This window comes from Schistocerca nitens, chromosome 4 (assembly GCF_023898315.1).
Source record: "Schistocerca nitens isolate TAMUIC-IGC-003100 chromosome 4, iqSchNite1.1, whole genome shotgun sequence".
Lineage (NCBI taxonomy): Eukaryota > Metazoa > Arthropoda > Insecta > Orthoptera > Acrididae > Schistocerca > Schistocerca nitens.
The window spans coordinates 295,530,490-295,552,307 of NC_064617.1; the positions used below are offsets into that span (position 1 = coordinate 295,530,490).

Genomic DNA, 21,818 nt, shown 5'->3' on the forward strand with positions numbered 1-21,818 from the left:
TTATATGATCATTCCACTTCAAATTGTTCCATATGCATACTCCCAGATATTTTACAGAAGTTTTCTCCATACCCATATAAGTTCATCCACACGATACAATCTGAAACAAGACTTGTCCGACCAGGTGACATGTTTCCAGACATCAACAGTCCAATGTCTGTGTTGATGGGCACAGGCGAGACAAAGTTTTGTGTCGTGCAGTCAGCAAGGGTACATGAGTGAGCCTTCGGCTCCGAAAGCCCATATCAATGATGTTTCATTGAATGGCTCACAGGTTGACACTTGTTGATGGCCCAGCACCGAAATCTGCAGCAATTTGCAGAAGGGTTGTACATCTGTCACGTTTAACACTTCTCTTCAGCTGTCACTGGTCCCGTTCTTGAGGTAACTTTTTCTAGCTGCACCAATGTTGGAGATTTGGTGTTTTACTGGATTCCTGATATTCAGGAAACACTCACTCATGAAATGGTCATACGGGAAGATCCCCACTTCATCACTACCTCGGAGATGCTGTGTCCCATCACTCGTGTGCCGACTGTAACGCCACATTCAAATTCACTTAAATCTTGATAACCTGCCATTGTAGCAGCAGTAACTGATCTAACAACTGTGCCAGACATTTGTTGTCTTATACAGGCATTGCCGACCGCAGTGCCTTATTCTGCCTGTTTACATATCCCTGTATTTGAATACGCATGCCTTCACCAGTTTCCTCAGCAGTTCAGCGTATAATTTTAGGTTTATTATTGGCTGAAAGTTGTTTAGATTCTTTAACATCCCCTTCAACTCTTATTAGTTTCCCTCATTTCTCATGACACAACAAGTATGAGTGAACATTTTCCTGTGTTTTGGAGCCTAATTTATTACGATGTCAAACATCTTTTACCACATATTAATGGCTTAAGAATTTATTAGGATCCTTAAATACAGCTCCTAAGCTGTTGCAGTGCTCTTTGATACTAAATAAATTTGTTCAATGTTCAATGAATAATGGTAATTATAGGTTTCTAAATTTGATTATTTTGCTAAAAATGGGACTTATTCCATAAAAACAGTGTTAGCTTAATTTTCAAAAAATGAGTTTTGTTAGTGAGATGCTGAGATTAATGAAAATTGTGTACGAAATATTTAATTATTTTCAAATATACAATTGCCATCTAATAAATAAAGTGACATACCGCAAATTTGTCCCTCTAGTAGACATCAAGAGAAAAGGAAACACTTAATGCATTTACACTGGTTATTATGCTTGCTAAAAAGTCATTCATTTACTGTATTTAAACAACCACTTGAAATTAGGTGCAATACTTGATGAGTTTTTCCTTCTTATCCCATCCAGTAAGTGTCCGCTGACCTGCGATTCTGGTGATTTTTCTGAACTGTGCCCCTTTCCCTAAACATCTCCAGTCCTTTTCCTTCACCACTCTTCCTTTCCCTCTAAGTCTTCTGCTGGAAGAAAGAGCCACTGGCTCTGAAAGCTTGCATAAGATAAACTTGTGTGTGTGTGTGTGTGTGTGTGTGTGTGTGTGTGTGTGTGTGTGTGTGTGTGTTTTCTCCTGCTGTCAGTTGGTGAGTAGATTTTGTTATCTATCCAATTAAATTATAGTGAGAAAACTATTTAGATATAGTAGTCACGCTAAAAATAATGATGAAGCAATTCCACATTCTGTGCACATTATCCCCCCCAAAAATAAAAGCTTCCATATCTCCATACTTGCCACCCTTTCTGTTTCTTCTCCAGCATAAGATATGATTAAGTCCTCCTCTCTGACACCAAATTAATCATTAATAACTTTAGTTGCTCCCTATTTTTGTCAACAGAAGTACTTCAGGAAATGTTTCCTCATGACACATTGGTACTGTTATATGCAATTCATTACTCATCTTTTCACTAAGTTTGAAATAGATCACTTCCACCAAGTTTTTTTGAGATTAGAATCTGACAGATTTATCTCCTAATTTTTATTACAATAATGTTTTATTTAGTTTCTCTTAAAGTATCCATTTACTGGAAGTGCTGAATATCAGAATTTTCACATTTGAAATATTTATCCCAAGATGGGAACCTCAGAGAAATTCCCAGTACAAAAGTTTCCTCTTGAGGCAAATATTTTTATCATTACTCACTAACTGCACAAAATGTTTTTTATGAGACAAAGATAGCTTTTTTGGATGCCCAGCATTTTATTTTTTAACTTCACCAACAGCATTCTAGAAACACTTAAAGAGCTAAACACATGTGAATGTACACTTTTATTAATTGAAGACACAAAGTCTGTAACAGATTGATGACCATGTTGGCACTTTATTTATAAACGTCTGTCTTGCTAACATGTGCTATACAGTTCCCAAAGACTGGTTTCAGCTTACTGCCATTATCATATCTGTTACAAGTAGAAAAATTCTAATGTGACAAAAGTAAATTTCAGGAAAACGTAAGAAAGATAACACTTCTACAAAACATGCACACCAGCCCTACATATCATTAAAAGTATTATGATACAAATAACATTGTCAAACAGTATGTACACATAGGCACATAAGTACTGATGACGGGCTGGGGGTGTCCTACACTTATACAAACAAAACTACAGCTGGTAGACACCGCTGGTGCTGAGCTACATAAGTGGTCAGCATCATAATTCAATAGCTTAAAGCAGAATATGCATAGTCATTTATTATAATGATTTCATATGGCAAAATGTGTATCATACAATAAAAGATAAAATGCTGTATGATGTGTAGAAATAAAAGACAAACATACATGACAAGAAGTCATTAGGTCCAGAGAACCACTATGTTATATAATGGTGTACTTTCAGAGAAAATTGTGGAAGCTTTCAGAAAAACTGAAGTTAAAATTGGATTTCAGACAAAAGGTACAATTAGTTCTAGATTATGTCACAAAGTTGGCAACAGCATTAATAAATATTTTGAATCAAGGGTCAACAAGATCAACTATTAAAGATTTTATATTGGTCAGATGGGGAAGAATTTTAAAACTCTCATCAAAGAACAGACATACAGCCAAAATAGGAGTGCATTCTGTACATATTTTGATGATGAAAACCATGAGGCAAGAAATATGCAGAATAATTTTGAAGTGTTGCACAGGACACCAAAAGGACAATTATTGAACCTATTAGAGGAAATGGATATTTACGCACATACAATACAGCAACCAGGGTTATTGCTTAACAAACAGAATGTGTTTAACTTGAATGGCTGTTTCAATGTATTCAGGAACTTACTAGTCTCACAAGTGTCGCACACTGCAACGACTCAGCATGTGGCCATGTACACTGGCCACCAAGACCATAGTGACTGGGATTCCTCCTGCAAACACCACCAAAGGGAAACAAAAACATCCTACAAGATGCCACAAGATCTCACTAGCTGGATTCTCCTCTGAATGCTCTATCAACCATCAAGACTTATTATTATACCATCACTGTTTAATTCATCATTTTTCACACAAGACAGTGTTTCACTTGCTTTGTCATGCTGAAAGAAGTTCTGTTAATATATTCTATATTACTTTTTATATCTTTTATTCTGACTTCCACAAAATATTGTGTTATTTACTTTGGCATGCTGGGTGGTTTTATTAATTTTTACAGTTTTTATTTGGACTTTAAGTATGGATTTTATTTCTGCATATTTTATTTCATTTGTTGTTTTATTGTTAGCCACAAATTTTGACATATGAAATCATTTTAATTAATGACTATGCATGTTCTATTTCAAACTGCTGAATTTATTTGGCTGATCAATTATCTACCTCAGCACTAATGCCCACTATTAACTGTAGCTATGTTTGTATAAGTATAGGACATCCCAGGCCATGACCAGCACTTGTTACATACCTATGTGTACAGATTGTTTGACATGGAATTTTCAATCAGAATACTTTTAATTGTATGTATGGCTGTTAGCAGTGTTCTCTTTATATGTATTATTAGATTTTCTGTATATTTATCACTCAATCAATTGAAATTATTTTTGTAATATTAGTGTTTTTCCTTCCTAATTGCAACAGATCTGATGGTGGCAGTGAGCTGAGTCAGTGAGAATTGTGCAGAATATGTGATCAAGGGCAAACATATACACTCCTGGAAATGGAAAAAAGAACTCATTGACACCGGTGTGTCAGACCCACCATACTTGCTCCGGACACTGCGAGAGGGCTGTACAAGCAATGATCACACGCACGGCACAGCGGACACACCAGGAACCGCGGTGTTGGCCGTCGAATGGCGCTAGCTGCGCAGCATTTGTGCACCGCCGCCGTCAGTGTCAGCCAGTTTGCCGTGGCATACGGAGCTCCATCGCAGTCTTTAACACTGGTAGCATGCCACGACAGCGTGGACGTGAACCTTATGTGCAGTTGACGGACTTTGAGCGAGGGCGTGTAGTGGGCATGCGGGAGGCCGGGTGGACGTACCGCCGAATTGCTCAACACGTGGGGCGTGAGGTCTCCACAGTACATCGATGTTGTCGCCAGTGGTCGGCGGAAGGTGCACGTGCCCGTCGACCTGGGACCGGACCGCAGCGACGCACGGATGCACGCCAAGACCGTAGGATCCTACGCAGTGCCGTAGGGGACCGCACCGCCACTTCCCAGCAAATTAGGGACACTGTTGCTCCTGGGGTATCGGCGAGGACCATTCGCAACCGTCTCCATGAAGCTGGGCTACGGTCCCGCACACCGTTAGGCCGTCTTCCGCTCACGCCCCAACATCGTGCAGCCCGCCTCCAGTGTGTCGCGACAGGCGTGAATGGAGGGACGAATGGAGACGTGTCGTCTTCAGCGATGAGAGTCGCTTCTGCCTTGGTGCCAATGATGGTCGTATGCGTGTTTGGCGCCGTGCAGGTGAGCGCCACAATCAGGACTGCATACGACCGAGGCACACAGGGCCAACACCCGGCATCATGGTGTGGGGAGCGATCTCCTACACTGGCCGTACACCACTGGTGATCGTCGAGGGGACACTGAATAGTGCACGGTACATCCAAACCGTCATCGAACCCATCGTTCTACCATTCCTAGACCGGCAAGGGAACTTGCTGTTCCAACAGGACAATGCACGTCCGCATGTATCCCGTGCCACCCAACGTGCTCTAGAAGGTGTAAGTCAACTACCCTGGCCAGCAAGATCTCCGGATCTGTCCCCCATTGAGCATGTTTGGGACTGGATGAAGCGTCGTCTCACGCGGTCTGCACGTCCGGCACGAACGCTGGTCCAACTGAGGCGCCAGGTGGAAATGGCATGGCAAGCCGTTCCACAGGACGACATCCAGCATCTCTACGATCGTCTCCATGGGAGAATAGCAGCCTGCATTGCCGCGAAAGGTGGATATACACTGTACTAGTGCCGACATTGTGCATGCTCTTTTGCCTGTGTCTATGTGCCTGTGGTTCTGTCAGTGTGATCATGTGATGTATCTGACCCCAGGAATGTGTCAATAAAGTTTCCCCTTCCTGGGACAATGAATTCACGGTGTTCTTATTTCAATTTCCAGGAGTGTATAAGTAATGTAAATTTCATAGGTCATTCTGGTGATAAGAAGGTCGTGTGTTTTCAATTGGGTGACAGTGCTAAAATTTCTCAGTGTTTCAGCAAGTGTCATGCTTGTTATCTTCTATTGTTCTTTTTGAACTGGAGGTAATGAGTATAACAGTCAAAACATCAGTATTCCAACACTACTACACAAGTGGAAACCCAAAAGCTTGTTACCAAATGAACATCCATTTCAATTTAATTCTCAAAATTAATTTATGTCACAAAAATGTCCCCATTAAAGGAACTGAGCAGAATGTTATTTAATGTGGACTAGTAATATGTGAATTTATTATTTTGTATAGCATATAAAGGAAACATGTTCAATATACATAATTAACATCAGCCATGCAAGGTAATAATTTCAAATAATAACAAATTATATATAGGACACTTCTTCACAAAGGATAATGGTTTACATAGAAATGTCCTGTGAGCATCTCTAAATAGAAACTCAACATTCATTTGTCAGAATTTAGGATATATACAGGGAATTAAAAATCAGTTGTCTAAACCCTAATTCAAACACTGTGTTCCTGGGTTGCATGACATTCAAGTCTCTCATATTGTTGTCTTGCATTTTAATGCATTGCAGTTTAATCGGTCCCTTTCATACAGTTTTCATCTGTGTCAGCTTCATTACAATGCTTAATTACCCATGAATGGAAAAATCTGTGCCACAGCAACAGCTTTTCCTCAACCCACTGAGATGAGACAAGTATTACAAAATTTGCCAGTATAAAAAAAATAAACATCACATAGGCCTAGTTGAAACTGTTCCTTAGTACAACAGCAGCTAGATAAACACTTCATACACAGTTTTAGTCATTTAAATCCACATCCAGCCTCTGTGCTTTGTTACCCAGAATATGAGACTACATATCAAAATATTTCTTTGATTTTCCTACCAACTTCACCTTAACTTAGGCCATTATCTAAGATATTATCCACCTCCCAAATTCTCAAAACTCTTGTAAGCCATTTGTCTCTCTACATTCTTGTATCTTTCTTTTTCTCTTTTGGATGATTTTACTTACTTTTATTTATACTCAAATAGCAAAATTTAATTTGATGTTTATATCAGCTACGACGCATGGCTGAGATGGAGCAGCTGGGGAAGGGTCAGGAGGCACATCAACAATGATCACACCCTCACATTTCAAGCCTTCCAAGCTTGAAACTAATTACTTAAAGAGACAGGCATGATGTGGTAAAAAGGAACTATGAAACATAATTCATTAAAGAAGGGAAGGGATGACCACACTGAACTGCAAGACAGCAGAGAGAAAAGGAACCTGTCAGAAACATCAGAAACTTTGTATGTAACATTCAAGATTTTTTTTCCCCCCATTTCTGCTCTTTGTTTCATTGAAATTTTTAGCTCTTATCTTTAACCTACTAATTGGCTCCTACTGTTACATTCAAAGTTGCATCCATCTCCTCTCTGGCTGATTTTGTATCTCTCGTCATAATGTTTAGAATAACTTCTCTTGCTCAGTTTTCTCCTGTTTCTTTTTTACTTATAACGAAGGAATAACTTTTAAGTTTAAGGGCTTGCATGAAAATATGTGTCTTCTGTGACTGTTCACCTGCTAGTTCAGGTGTTGTTGCATTTTCAGTAACAGGGGAGAGGATGGCAATATTAGTCACATATAGCCATTTTATTTATATTTGTTCCTTGAATTTTCAGTAAAGCCTGCCTTCGATTTTCAGTCAGCAGCTTTTATTACTAATGCCATTCTTTAATAAGTAAACTGCACTTTCTCTGATGAAATACTATATAGGCCACTCCTTACTGTTATAAAAAAGGAAAAAAATTAATTATGTGTAGTGCCTTACAGTGGTGTGCATCATATCTGACAGAGAAAAGCAAAGGGTTGTCCTAACACTGAGCAAAGGAAAGTACTCTTCAAAGTGGAGAACTATCTTACAGGGAGTACTATAAGGCTCAGTCCTAGGCCCTATAATTTTTCTTTTTACATGAATAATTTACTCTTAAATGTAAATTATCATTCAGTTCTATTTGCTGATGACACATCAGTACTGACAGAAAATAAAATGCAGATGAATTTCCTGAAAATGACAAACACTCTAAAAAAAATAGATGTTTGTTTCCTAAAACTAAATATTTCAAGAACAGCAATTTAAGACAAAAGAAATTGTATTCAAACTATGCACAGAAGTCAGGAACTAAATGGACCGGAATATGTTAAATTCTTGGTAATGAAACTGGACAGAAATCTGTCATGGCCATTGCACATAGGCTACCTGGGAAGTAAATCAAACAGGCTGCCATTTGCTACATTGATCATAGCCAATATAACAGATATAGACACACAAAATAGTGTACCATAGCTACTTTGAGCTCGCCATAAGATACAGTATTGTCCTTTCTGGAAATGGTAGCAACACAGCAAGAACATTAGCATTGCAGAAAAAAAACTATCAGAGACATGTTCAATTCGATGCCAAGAGATCCTTGTCAGCCACTAATAAGAGACCTAAATATACTAACATTAAGTGTTCCTTCATTATACTTACAAGAAACAATTCTCTTCACAAATAAAAATCATGAACAGTCTGTTCTATATAACTTCCAGTGCAGGTATGAAACTAGGAACAATGAAAGTTTCATGCTTCCTACACAAAGAGTTCATCTTTTTACAGAGACCCCACAATACATGGGAATGAAAGTATATAACAAGCTACAAGACAAATTTTCAATGTAGTGAAATATATAGTCAGTAAAAAGAAAATCATATAACATCCTGGTACAGAAATTCTGTTACTCTGCTGAGGACTATTTTTAATGAAGATTTCACCATTTGAACAGGACATGAAATTGAGATTTTGTAGTTACATGATAAAGATTGTGCCCTATGTGTAATCTATTATAGTTGTAATGACAAGCCTCCTGTACACTAAATCAGTGATTTAACTAGTATATTATGAGACAATAAAATATTGATTCTGGTATTTTCAAAATATAAAAGTGTGTTATAAGAACTATAGCTGACATCAGTTCTAGAACTCCTTAAAATTGTAATTTGCAACTGTTTCACAATACATAGATTCATTAATTACCTTGCTAATTTAGAGGAGATCTCTTTTTCTCAAAAAATAATGCAAAATATGAACACAATAGTAAGACTGGAAGTGCTAAACATTTGTACAAAAATAAGTAAGAGACATTAATACACACACATGTATTCAGTAACCTGGCAGAGCATGTTAAATATCTTATGGGTAATGTTGTGGTGTTTAAGAGTGAATTAAAGAACTTCATTACAGCAAACTGTTTCTAGTCCACTGTAGGATGTGTTCTCTGGAATTCCTAAAATTAATTTTCTGGGTTAATCTGTAATTAATATTATCGGAGTAATAAAATAAGACTTCAAAATGTTAAGACATATTGTTGTATTGCACCTAAATAAAATGTAAATCCTGGACTTCTTTTCACATCTTACAGACCCCTATCCACAGGATCTGTAAAATACGAGTAATGTAATGTAATGCAATGTATAGTCCACTTTACTTTCTCCCATGTAAAGCAGGAACTACAGTGCATTGCTGATCCAGTCAATAGTTAACAAAGAATAGCGTTCCTGCATTTTTGAATTGTTTTGGCATGATCTTGAATAGTAAGTCAACATATACTGATACCCATACTTAACTATATACAAACTGTGTGGCTTATGCACATTTATGTTTCCATACTTACCTTACAAGTTCCCTTGCATTCATTGACACAGAGTGTTCACAGTGTTTTGGGAAATTGATGACTCGACACAGCTGTGCATATAGCATGGCTTTGGAATTTGTATCATCAAAGGGCATACTTGCTGTCAGCATAACAAACAATACCACTCCAAGTGACCAGGCATCATACAGTTTAGGATTGTATGGTTTTCCCTGAAAAAAAAAAGTAAGGTGATGTATAGGAGCTGTTATTTAAAAGCTAGAACATGTGTGTCAGTTATATGACATAATGCATGAAATGAACCTAAGTTTAACAATGGAAATTAAGCATATTTTTAATGTTAGAGACAGCCCACTTGTATTTATTGTTACATCATTTTTATTTTTATGTGTAAAATAATTTTCTGGTATCTACATCACTTTGTTGCCATTATATGTGGTGTGATAGGTGACTAATGATGGTAAATACTTACACTGAACAAGGTAACATCAACTGTTATAACCTTTAATCACCAATAAATTGCGTGGATATACAAAAGTAGAAACAATAGCGGGTTACATGCTATTAACTCCGTATCTGTCATTCGACTGCCATGCCGTGACATGCGGATGGCGCCGTTCATAGCCAGGTGGTGCTCCCGCGCTCGGCCGAGCTGCGGAGCGCCTCTATCGCCGTGTTCGCGTACTGACGTAGCGGCACTTTTAAATCTCATGGCACTGTCACAACACTTTCCCCCCCTTGAAAAAAAACACTCACTTCCTTGGAGACACGGACAGTACGGAGACATCCATGGCCTCTTGGGAGACCCCAAGAAGATCCCGCGGACGAACACGAGAGTATGGTCGAAAATGTCCAGGACAGAAGCTTGCGCGTGGAACGTGCCTCCTGGATGAGATGATGGGTGAAAACTCCGGAGCAGCATCCATAGGTGTCGCGGACCTGGGGGTGTGCTCCAGCGAGATGGGTCCTGGAGAAGGCGGCGTCGCGACTGGGGCCGGTTCCGGCATACTCTGAAGCAGTAGCGATGTCGGCTGCAGCAACACGCATGGAAGATCGGCAGCAGCAACAGGACTGGCTTCTCGGGCTGGTGGAGGCGAAAGAAGGGGCGGTGGCACCGGCGTGGCCACCACTCGTGGGCGCATCTGGTCATAATGGCTAACAACCATGCCATCATCCATACGTATTTCACAAAGCCAGCGGCCGCGAAGAGCCTGGACCACCCCTGGAATCCATTTAGGGCGAGATCCATACCCTCGTGCCCACACGTCGGCGCCCACCGAGTATTTTCCCGCACTAGGGGACACAAGCAAGGCCTGACAGGGTAAAGCAGGTGCAGTAGAGTGCGCGGTTGGCGGCCATGCAAGAGTTCAGCAGGGCTGCGATCACCCAGAGGCGTGAAGCGATAAGAACTCAGAAATTGCAACAGAGCGTCATCTGTGGAAAAATCACTAAGGAATTTTTTCATCTGGCATTTGAAAGTGCGGACAAGGCGCTCGACCTCCCCATTTGATTGCGGATGGAAGGGCGGTGCTGTAACATGATGAATCCCTTGTCCAGTACAAAAATCACGGAAGGCCTGCGAAGAGAACTGAGGGCCATTGTCCGTGACAATCGTGGATGGAAGACCTTCTAGCGCAAAGATTTTGGACAAAGCCAGTGTCGTTGCCACAGTGGTGGGTGATGGACATCGAACAACAAACAGAAACTTCGAGAAGGAGTCAATCAACAGTAGCCAATAAGTGCCGAGGAAGGGGCCGGCAAAGTCAGCGTGCACCCGTTCCCACGGCTGTGCTGGATCAGGCCACGGAGAGGGCATTGTACGGGGTGCAGCCAGTTGTTGAGCACACTGACCACACGCAGCGACCGTGTGGGCGATGTCCGAATCAATACCGGGCCAATAAACGTGCCTGCGGGCCAGGGACTTAGTCCGAGAAATCCCCCAATGGCCTTCATGCGATAGTTTGAGAACATCTTTGCGAAAAGAGACTGGCACCACGACCCGTGGAGATGCGCCATCCGTGGCCAGAAGAACAACACCTTCACGAACAGACAGACGAAGGCGCAAGGTATGGTAGTTGCGAAGGGGATCCGATGCCCGGCCCTTGGTCCTGTCCAGCCAACCCCGTTGAACAAAACCGATCACCTGACGCAGGACCGGGTCCCGCGCAGTAGCCGATGCGACCTGCGAACCTGTAAGTGGAAAACCCTCGACCACACGACGTTCTTCCTCATCAATGTGGAAACAGAGTAGTTCATCTCGATCGAAAACCGGGTCAGGGCCCATCGGCAAACGCGACAACGCGTCAGCGTCAGCGTTGGCGTGCTGGGCTGTGGGGCGATAGTGAATCTCATAGTGAAAACGAGACCAGTATAAGGCCCAACGTTGCAGGCGGTGAGCTGCCTTATCTGGAAGCGACGCCGAGGGGCTGAACAGAGAGACCAGCAGCTTGTGGTCGGTGATGAGGTGAAACTTAGAACCATACAAAAAAAACGCTGAACTTTTTTAGAGCATAAATGATAGCGAGCGCCTCCTTTTCGATTTGAGAGTAACACCGTTGGGCATCGTTGAGGGTCTTGGAAGTGTAGGCGATGGGTCGTTCCGACCCATCCTCATACCGATTGGCGAGAACAGCCCCTAGGCCATACTGTGACACGTCAGTCGCCAGAACCAAGTGCTGACCCAGACGGAATGTGGCAAGACAAGGCGCCGACTGCAAATGAGCCTTCAGGCGGACAAAAGCCTGTTTACACTCGTCGGACCAACAGAAAGGAACGTTTTTGCATAACAGCTGATGCAGAGGATGAGCCACCACCGCCGCGGATGGAATGAATTTGTGATAATAAGCAATCTTGCCTAGAAACGCCTGAAGTTCTTTGACCTTAGACGGCCGGGGTAGAGCGGTAATGGCCGCAACGTGCTGTCGTAGAGGACGTATACCCTCACGGGACAAGTGGAAACCAAGATAAACAATGGAGGGTTGGAAGAACTGTGACTTGTCCAGATTGCACTTCAACCCAGCCAAATGCAGAACCCAAAACAGTGAACGCAAATTGCGAAGGTGCTCCTCAGTGGAGGCCCCCGTGACAACAATGTCATCCAGGTAGTTGATGCAGCCGGGAACGGAAGCCGTGAGCTGTTCCAAAAACCGCTGAAAAATGGCCGGCGCACTAGCGACGCCAAATGGTAACCGCTGGTACTGATACAACCTACAAGGAGTGTTGATGACGAGAAATTCCTTGGAAGACGCATCCAATGGCAACTGATGGTATGCCTTCGATAAGTAAAGTTTGGAAAAGAACTGGCCCCCAGCGAGCTTGGTAAATAACTCCTCAGGACGGGGAAGAGGATAAGTGTCAATGAGGCTCTGAGCATTGACAGTGGCTTTAAAATCACCACACAATCGCAGACTCCCGTTTGGTTTAGAAACCACCACGATTGGCGATGCCCATTCGCTGGAGGTAACAGGAAGGAGAATCCCTGAAGCTGTTAACCTGTCTATCTCAGCCTTGACAGGTGCACGCAACGCCATCGGAATAGGGCGTGCCCGGAAAAACTTAGGGCGAGCTGTAGGTTTAAGAGTAATGTGGGCTTCAAAATCCTTGGCACGACCCAGACCAGCAGAGAACACGGACGAGAATTCAGAACACAATCCATCCAGCTGTTGATACGGAATATCCTCAGACATGAGGTGCACATCATCATCAATGGAGAATTCGAACAACTGGAAAGCATCATAACCGAACAGGTTTTCCGTGCCCGCATGATCCACCACATAAAACGTGAGGGGCCTAACAACAGACTTGTAGGCAGTGAAAGCATCAAACTGGCCAACAATAGGAATTTTCTGCTTATTATAAGTTCGCAGATTTCGCGTAACGGGAGACAAGGGAGGGGAGCCCAACTACAAATACGTGCGAGAATTAATGAGAGTTACTGCAGAGCCAGTGTCCACTTGCATGCGAATGTCTTTATCCGCAACACGAACAGTAACAAACAACTTATTTGTTTGAGAAAGCACACAGTCAACATCCATGTCCGATGCCTCGTCCTCGTCGACAGGAACTTTAGGGGACTGACACGCAGAAGCAATGTGGCCTTTTTTCCTACATGAATTACACGTAGCCCAACGTTTTGGACACGCGGCCCTGTCATGCTGTACGAAACAACGTGGACAAGAAGGAAGTGTGGAACGAACCTGCTTCTGTGGTTGCTGTTTTCGCTGCGAGCGTGGTGGCCCAACGCGACGTTGTTGATGCGAGTGAACCGCCGCCACATCGTCGTTCCCCTGTGAAACAGGCAAATTGTCCGCATCGAAAGTGGTCTGTACAGCGCCTACATCACACCAGGCGTCTATTTGTGCACCAGCAGCATGAGACACTTCAAAAGATTGAGCGATGCTGAGAACTTCCAACAACGATGGGTTTGGCAGTTGTAAGGCACGTTGCCGAACTACTTTATCAGGAGCAAGCCGTAGAATAGCGTCCCAAACCATTGAATCAGCATAAGACTCATGATGAGTGTCCGTGACAAACTGACATTTCCTACTCAGACCGTGTAGTTCCGCCGCCCAAGCCCGGTAAGAATGATGGGGCTGTTTACGACACCGGTGGAACGCCACGCAGGTGGCAACGACATGGGTGTTTTTTCGGTAATAGTTAGACAATAATTCACACATTTCTTGGAAGGACAGAGAGGCAGGTTCCCGCAGAGGGGCTGAGATAGCAGCTGATAGATCCATGGGGAAATCCAAGATAGAAATAACGACTTACACATAGGAGCGTCGACAACGCCGAAAGCCAAGAAGTGTTGCCGCAAACGCTTCTCATAATCCTCCCAGTCTTCAGCGGCCTCGTCGTAAGGAGGGAACGGAGGTGGAGAAGAGGAAGACAGACAATGAGTAAGCGACATCGACAACGCCTGAATAGCAGCCGTCAGCTGTGTTTGTTGTGCCTGAATAGCAGCTGTCAGCTGTGTTTGTTGGTCAATGAGCGCTTGCATAAGCTGTTCCATGTCTGCCCCGACACGAACACACAATTCCACAACGCAGGAAAAAAAATATCCGACCTCGTCGCCAAAAAATGTTATAACCTTTAATCACTAATAAATTGCGTGGATATACAAAAGTAGAAACAATAGCGGGTTACATGCTATTAACTCTGTATCTGTCATTCGACTGCCGTGCCGTGACATGCGGCCGGCGCCGTTCATAGCCAGGTGGCGCTCCCGCGCTCGGCTGAGCTGCGGAGTGCCTCTATCGCTGTGTTCGTGTACTGATGTAGCGGCACTTTTAAATCTCGTGCCACTGTCACAACATCAACATTTCCCCAGTTCACATTCCACAGTTTCTTATAATGTCACTGTAACAGCTATTGTGGCAAGTTTTGCTTCATAGAGTAATTTATTACCAATTCAGTATTGGCCCTGAACCAGTCATGCACACTGTCCTGTGCCATTGGGTATGTTGCATATTCCGATGAAAAAGGTAGGCAATATAAATGTACTCACAGTTAGTCATTATAAAATGCTGTACATAAATGTTATTATTTACAGCCAGAGCATACTAAATTAAGGTACTGTGATGTGATTAATGTAGAGATGTTACATTTAAAATTAGTATTGTGAACTTCTAAATTTCAGGCAGCACTGTGTCTAAATATCAGCTTCTTAATAAAAACATAAACTGATAGACTGTATGTTCAAGGTGTTTTTGAAATGAAGAAATGATAGTGAGTTCATTCTTAGTTAAACAGATTTGAAGCTGCTTTCAATGTTTCTGTCAGTTTCTCAACTGAAGGGATACAACAGATGCATGTATGTACTTCATACTAAAAGGTATATAACAAAGGAAAATCCAGGATGGAATGATGACAATATTATGAGAACGGTAGATTGTTACTCACCATATAGTGGAAGTTCTGAGTCGCAGACAAGCACAACAAAAAGACTGCTAAACAAGTAAGCTTTTAGCCAAAAGACCTTCTTCTGAATTAGACAAAAAACACACACATTCACACAAACGCAACTCACATACACATGGCCACTCTCTGTGGCAGCCGTGGCCACACAGTGAACAGCAGCACATGATGGAAGAAGAAAACTGGTTGGTGGGGTAAGGAGAAGGCTGAGATAGCGAGGAACAACAGGGTAGGGGGTGGGGTACAGTAAAGTGCTGCTTGTGTGAGTGTACAGGGATGAGGTGGGGTGAGGCTAGGGTAGCCAGTTGCAGTCATAAGGTTAGATAGAGAGTGGGGAGAGGGAGGGGGGGGGGGGGAAGAGCAGTAAAGGAGAGAAATAAAAAGACTGTGCGGTGCGTGCGCTGGTGGAACAGAAGGTTGTGTAGTGCTGGAGTGGTAGCAGGGAAGGGGATATGTGGGTGAAGGACAGTGACTAACAAAGGTTGAGGCCAAAAGAGTTACAGGAACGTAGGATATATTGCAGGGAGAGTTCTCACCTGCACAGTTCAGAAAAGCTTGTGTTGGTAGGAAGGATCCAGATGGCACAGGCTGTGAAGCAGTGATTGAAACAAAGAACATTGTGTTGAGCAGCATGCTCAGCAACTGGGCAGTCCAACTTGGCCACAACTTGTTGGTGGCTGTTCATGCCGCAGACAGCTTGTTGGTTATCATGCCCACATAAAATGCAGCACAGTGGTTGCAGCTTAGCTTGTAAATTACATGACTGGTAGCCCTGCCTCGTGACACACTACCACCCGGGACTGGAGCAACTGAATCAAATTCTCCTCCAGGGTTTCAACTACTTTTCATTTGGCCCTGAAATGAGGAATGCCCTACCCACTATCCTCCCCACCACTTCCCCAGTCGTATTCTATTGCCTGCTGAACCTACACAAGAGCTTCGTCCATCTCTACTCAATTCCTGCCCCCCCCCCCCCCCCCCCGAACACCATGCCTTATGGCCCATATACCTGTAATAGACTTAGATGCAAGACCTGTCCCATATATCCTTTCAACCATCACTTACTCCAGTCTGATCACAAGCATCACCTATCCCATCACAGGCAGGGCTACCTGTGAAGCCAGTCACATGATCTACAAGCTAAGCTGCAACCACTGTGTTGCATTCTATGTGGACACGACACTATATGAGTTAATCTTTCAACCACAGAAAGAACCACAATCCACCACCTAAAATCTGATCTCAACCTTAAAATCATTCTTGCTAACAAAGGCTCCACCAATGTGGTTTTGAACCGCAAGTATTATCTAGTGGAAGCATTCTGCCAACTGCCACATTCATCCACCAACATATCCTGCCATGGTGACCCCATTCCAGAAATCCAGTAGTACCTCCAGTCTCTCCTCAAATCCTTAGGCCCATTACAGAACCTCTCTCCAGAGTCCGTCTCTCTCCTCACCCCTACCTACATGCTTCCTAAAGTCCATAAACCCAATCACTCAGGATGCCCCATTGTGGCCAGTTACTGTGCCTCCACTGAGAGAATCTCTGCTCTTGTAGACCTTCAGCCTATTACTTGCAGCCTGCCCTCCTATATAAAAGATACTAACCATTTCCTCCATCAACTCTCCACAGATCCTGTGCCTTTATCACATGGTGCCCTGCTAATCACTGCTAATGCCACTTCCATTTACAATAACATCCCTGATGCCCATGGCCTTGTCACTATTGAACACAACCTTTCCCAACATTTGATGGATTCTGAATCTATGACCTCCTTCCTTGTCAACATAATCAACTATATCCTCACCCACAATTACTTCTCCTTTGAAGGTACCATCTACAAACAAACATGGGGTATGGCAATGGGCACCCACATGACACCATCCTATGCCAATCAATTCATGGCCATCTACAGGAATCCTTCCTAACCATCCAGAATCCCAGACCTCTCACACGGTTCAGAGATTCATGGATGACTTCTTCATGATCTGGATCATGGGTGAGGGCACCCTATCCACATTCCTCCAGAATCTCAACACCTTCTACCCCATTTCTCTGGTTCTCTTCAATGCAACAAGCCACCTTCCTTGTAGTTGATCTCAAACTCAAAGATGGATACAGCAGTACAGCATACCACACCTACCAACCACCAGCAATACTTCCACTTCAATAGTTGCCACCCATTCCATACCAACAGAGGAGGTCCCCTCTCATGGTTCAGTACCACCTAGACTGGAGTAACTAAATCCCATTCCCTGCCAGAGTTTTGATACCTTTTGTTGGGCCCTGAAATGGGGAACGTCCTACCCATTATCCTTCCCAAGCCTCCCACAGTGGTATTCCCCCACCCAGAAAACCTACACAATACCCCAATCCATTCCTACTCAACCCCTGCTTCTAACCCCACACCTCATGGCCCATATACCTGTGACAGACCTAGATGCAAAATCTGTCCCATACATGCTCCCATCACCTCCCACTAGACTATCCCATCAAAGGCAGGGCTACCTGTGAAACCTGTCATGTGATCTACAAGTTAAGCTGCAAGCTTAATTATCTAGAAGGGATCTAAGAGTGAAACAGGATGTAAATGGTCTAATAAGACTAACTTTTCCTGTACTTCTTTACTGATGATGTCAAATATATTGTTAAGATATTTACTTAAATATATAGTTAATTTTCATGTCCAAATTTTTATTTAGTAGAAGAATTCAAAATTGTGAATTACAGAGCCACTGTCCAAGTTGTCACACTAATGTCTTCAGTTTCATATTGCTGTGTTTTTGCTGTATAACATATCAAAATTCTTGTTCGAGAGTACATGGAATAGCACATCTGTGTATCTGGAATTTTATATTTTCTGATCACATTCTTAATACAATATAATCATAATTTACCTATAATGTTCCAGGAGAAACTGTGTACTTATTCTTGCTTTGCACTAAACAATTTAGATGACACATGAAGACAACAAATAACTTGGAGTGGTGGTCTAAACAGGCATATCTTAACTGCAGCATGCCTGTCTTCAGATTACTCTTGAAGTTTCTATACATGTTCATCCCAAAAGTTCACATATTACATGTATAGCTTGCCAGAGGTCAGTGACTGGCTTATCCATTCTTAAAAAGGTGCATGAACAGCTCTCACAGATGTGCACATTTTATTTTACACATTGTGTGTGTTTAATATACAAACTACAGCAGAAGTATTCACAGCAATGTAACCATATTTATCACAAAGAAAAAGAGAGACTTAAAGATGAAAGGCATGGTTTCTGTTCCAACACAGAGATTTAATCCACTAGAAAATTTCCAAACTTTGCAAACTCCAATGTAGAATGAAAATTCATTGTGCAAAAAATCCCTTCATGGCTAAGCCATTTCACCACAGTATCCTTTCTTCCAGGAGTACAAGTCCCACAAGATATGCAGGAGAACTTCTGCGAAGTTTGGAAAGTAGGACAGAGATACTGACAGAAGTAAAGCTGTGAGGGTAGGTCATGGCCTGGCATTCTCAGTCAGTAGAGCATTTAACAGTGAAAGGCAAATGTTGTGACAGTGCCACGAGATTTAAAAGTGCCGCTACGTCAGTACGCGAACACGGCGATAGAGGCGCTCCGCAGCTCGGCCGAGCGCGGGAGTGCCACCTGGCTATGAACGGCGCCGGCCGCATGTCACGGCACGGCAGTCGAATGACAGATACGGAGTTAGTAGCATGTAACCCGCTAGTGTTTCTACTTTTGTATATCCACGCAATTTGTTAGTGATTAAAGGTTATAACAGCAAATGTTCTGGGTTTGAGTTCTACTCCAGCACACAGTTTTAATCTGCAAGGAACTTTCAGAGGTAGATTAATAAACACAGTTTTTCAAAGTTTTGCATTTTATTTTGTAAGAAATTGTGCTTCATTTCCATCACCCCCACCCCCCCTTTTCAAAAAACTATAGTTGTCTGCACTAGCTCAGAACACGAGTCAACTATTAGGAAACATTGAATTTTTCTTGTTTATTTCTATCAGAAACTTTTATAATTCAGTGTCACTACTCCATGTTTTAGTCTTTCAGGAAATGTAGCTTGACTCATTGATTGATTACAAAGGTAACTCAAGAGAGGTGCCAGCAAGTTAGCACAAGAGTTCATTTCTTCAGTTTAAATAGCATCATAGTCAGAAGAATTACATGCTTTCAGTGACAGTTGCTTTTCTAAATCATTTGCTTTGAATGATACAGTTTTTATTCCCAAGTTTTCAGGTACCCCTAAGGAGAGTTCATTGAATTTAATGCTCAATGATTTGAATTTAACAGCAGTGTCTCTCTGCAACTGTCATCAGGAAGTTGAAAATAATTTCCCTTACTGAATTTGCTTGGTTCAGAGCTAATGATGTTACACACTGCCTTTTCCTTGTTCCTGAACTTTTGCAGTTTTTCTAAACAGTAAATGGTTTCTGCCTTCTTGAGGAAACAGTAAAGAACTGTGCAATACTACTTACAGTAAGCCCTTTAGTCTGGATTAGAGCTAGCCCTGCATTAACTAAGACTCTCTCTTCTTGGAACAAAGTATTTTAATCCCAGTTGGTTAGCCACTTCTTCCATCAGCTTCTAATGTAATTGCCCCAACCAGTTGCAGAGACTAATTTTAAAAAATGATTAAATTTACAAACCCCTACATGGTATTTCTTGGTAAACTATTTCCCATAGTTCATCCTATAAATTCTCTTTGAATGTTATGACTAGATAAGCAATTGAGATGCTTCTAAATAGTAACTACTTTTCCCCTTCTTAGCTAAATCTTATTGATTTGAATGCTTTAATGTTGCTATTTGGCCAAATGGTGGGACAAACAGTTTATTATTAGGCTAACATCTGTTTTCTGAAAAAAAGTTTGATTACAAATAAATTATCAATTCCTGTTGTATTAGCTCCATCTTTGTTGGGTATGTTGCTATGGGGAGTGAACTAAAACTGGGTATAAGCACTTAAACATGCCCTCGACCGATACAAGATGAATTACTGTTAAAATCTCCATATACAATGACTTTCCAGTAATCAGCACAGCATCTTATTAGTGTTATCTTCAGCTGCCTGATGAAGTTTAAAAGATTTACTATTGATGTATATACACTACCAGCTGCCTGATGAAGTTTAAAAGATTTACTATTGATGTATATACACTACCAGAAATGTTTTCCAAGTTTATTACTGAAGTGTAGATCTGAGACAGCTGTTAAATACACTACTCATTTAGATCTATGGCCTGGGCTTTATTCCATCTTTTGTATGTATAATAATTTCTCCTTTCCTTTCATTATGCCAATAGTGATGTAATACTAACAACTTTATATCTATCTTTGTCAATCTATTCCATTTCCGTAGCTTGCAAATGATGTTCAATTATTCATATCACATCTGTAGAAACAACTTTAGACTTTTTGATTTACTGCAGCAACATAAGATGCTCATCTTTCTCATTTAACAAGCTTCTTATGTTTTTACTGTAAAGTCTAAATTTTGTATGATTGTCATACACTGAAATGTCCATGCTGCTGTTTTTTGTTCCTTCCTTGACTGATGCAACTGTCTGTATATTTATCCATTGTTTGAAAGTATTAATGCTGAATAAGGCCTTGTGAAAGTACTGGAAATGACAAGGATTGGGCAGACTGCTTAATGCCTCAGATACACAGTGAGTGCTTTCCTATACTATTTCCACTATTTATTACTAAATTGTTCATCAGTATTTCACAGTCTGCATCATTTGGTTTTCTTTCCCATGATTTCCAACCATGTGAAAATTATAGTTACTAACTTTATAACATACATTTTATGCAACTAGCATTTTGTGTTACCTGCAGGATCTCTGGAGCTGCATATGCTGCACTACCACAGAAGGTTCGGCTGAGTACTCGTCGGTTATTCTCATCTGTGCAGCACCGAGCGAAACCAAAGTCTGTGAGTTTTACACACTCGTTAGATGCGAGTAGAATGTTCTCACACTTGACATCACGATGGCTGATGTCCTGGGAGTGGAGGTAGTCCACTGCAGAAACAATCTGGCTGTACACAACAGCAGTCTAGTCAATAACTTTCCAACAAGAAGTTAAAAGAACTCATCATACTTAAAAATTATGCATGATAATAAAAGTAAAATAAGGTGTTTAATGATTGTTCCACAAATCTCACAACTGTTTAACGAATTTAATTTAACTCCACTTACAAAACACTTAACGTGGTTATTATGGATACTATGGATCAACAAATAGATTTTAAATAAACTTGGAATTTGTAACAATTCTGAAAAAATTAAATTAAACTTTGACAGAAACTCTCAAGAAATTGAGGGTCCATGTATAAGCAATATATGATTCAGCATCATATGTGACTCATGGAAATACTTTGGTAAATGAAACAAAAGTTTCAATATGTCCTCTTTAAATTCACAGACCTATTTTTCTACATGGTCAACTTCCCACTCAATATCGTTTCTCCCAATACTGGGCTAGATAAGTGAAGCTTTCTTGAAAGAACTTCAAATCCCTTTTATGTGTGTTTGCTTGTGGAAATGAAGCAATAGTAAAAAAATCAATTAAGTTGCATTCACATATTATGTACGTTGTACACTATATATCATCAAAATGAA

At 41.6% G+C, this 21,818-nt stretch overlaps 1 long non-coding RNA gene across 1 annotated transcript in view; it reads left to right on the forward strand.

Annotated features, from left to right (window-relative positions):
- LOC126252844 (uncharacterized) overlaps positions 1–21,423 on the forward strand; it is a 33,536-nt gene extending 12,113 nt beyond the window's left edge. Inside the window, exon 3 of the long non-coding RNA XR_007545859.1 lies at positions 21,034–21,423. This is a non-coding gene — a long non-coding RNA (uncharacterized LOC126252844). The remainder of the gene's footprint in view (positions 1–21,033) is intronic.
- The last annotated feature ends 395 nt before the right edge of the window (positions 21,424–21,818 follow it).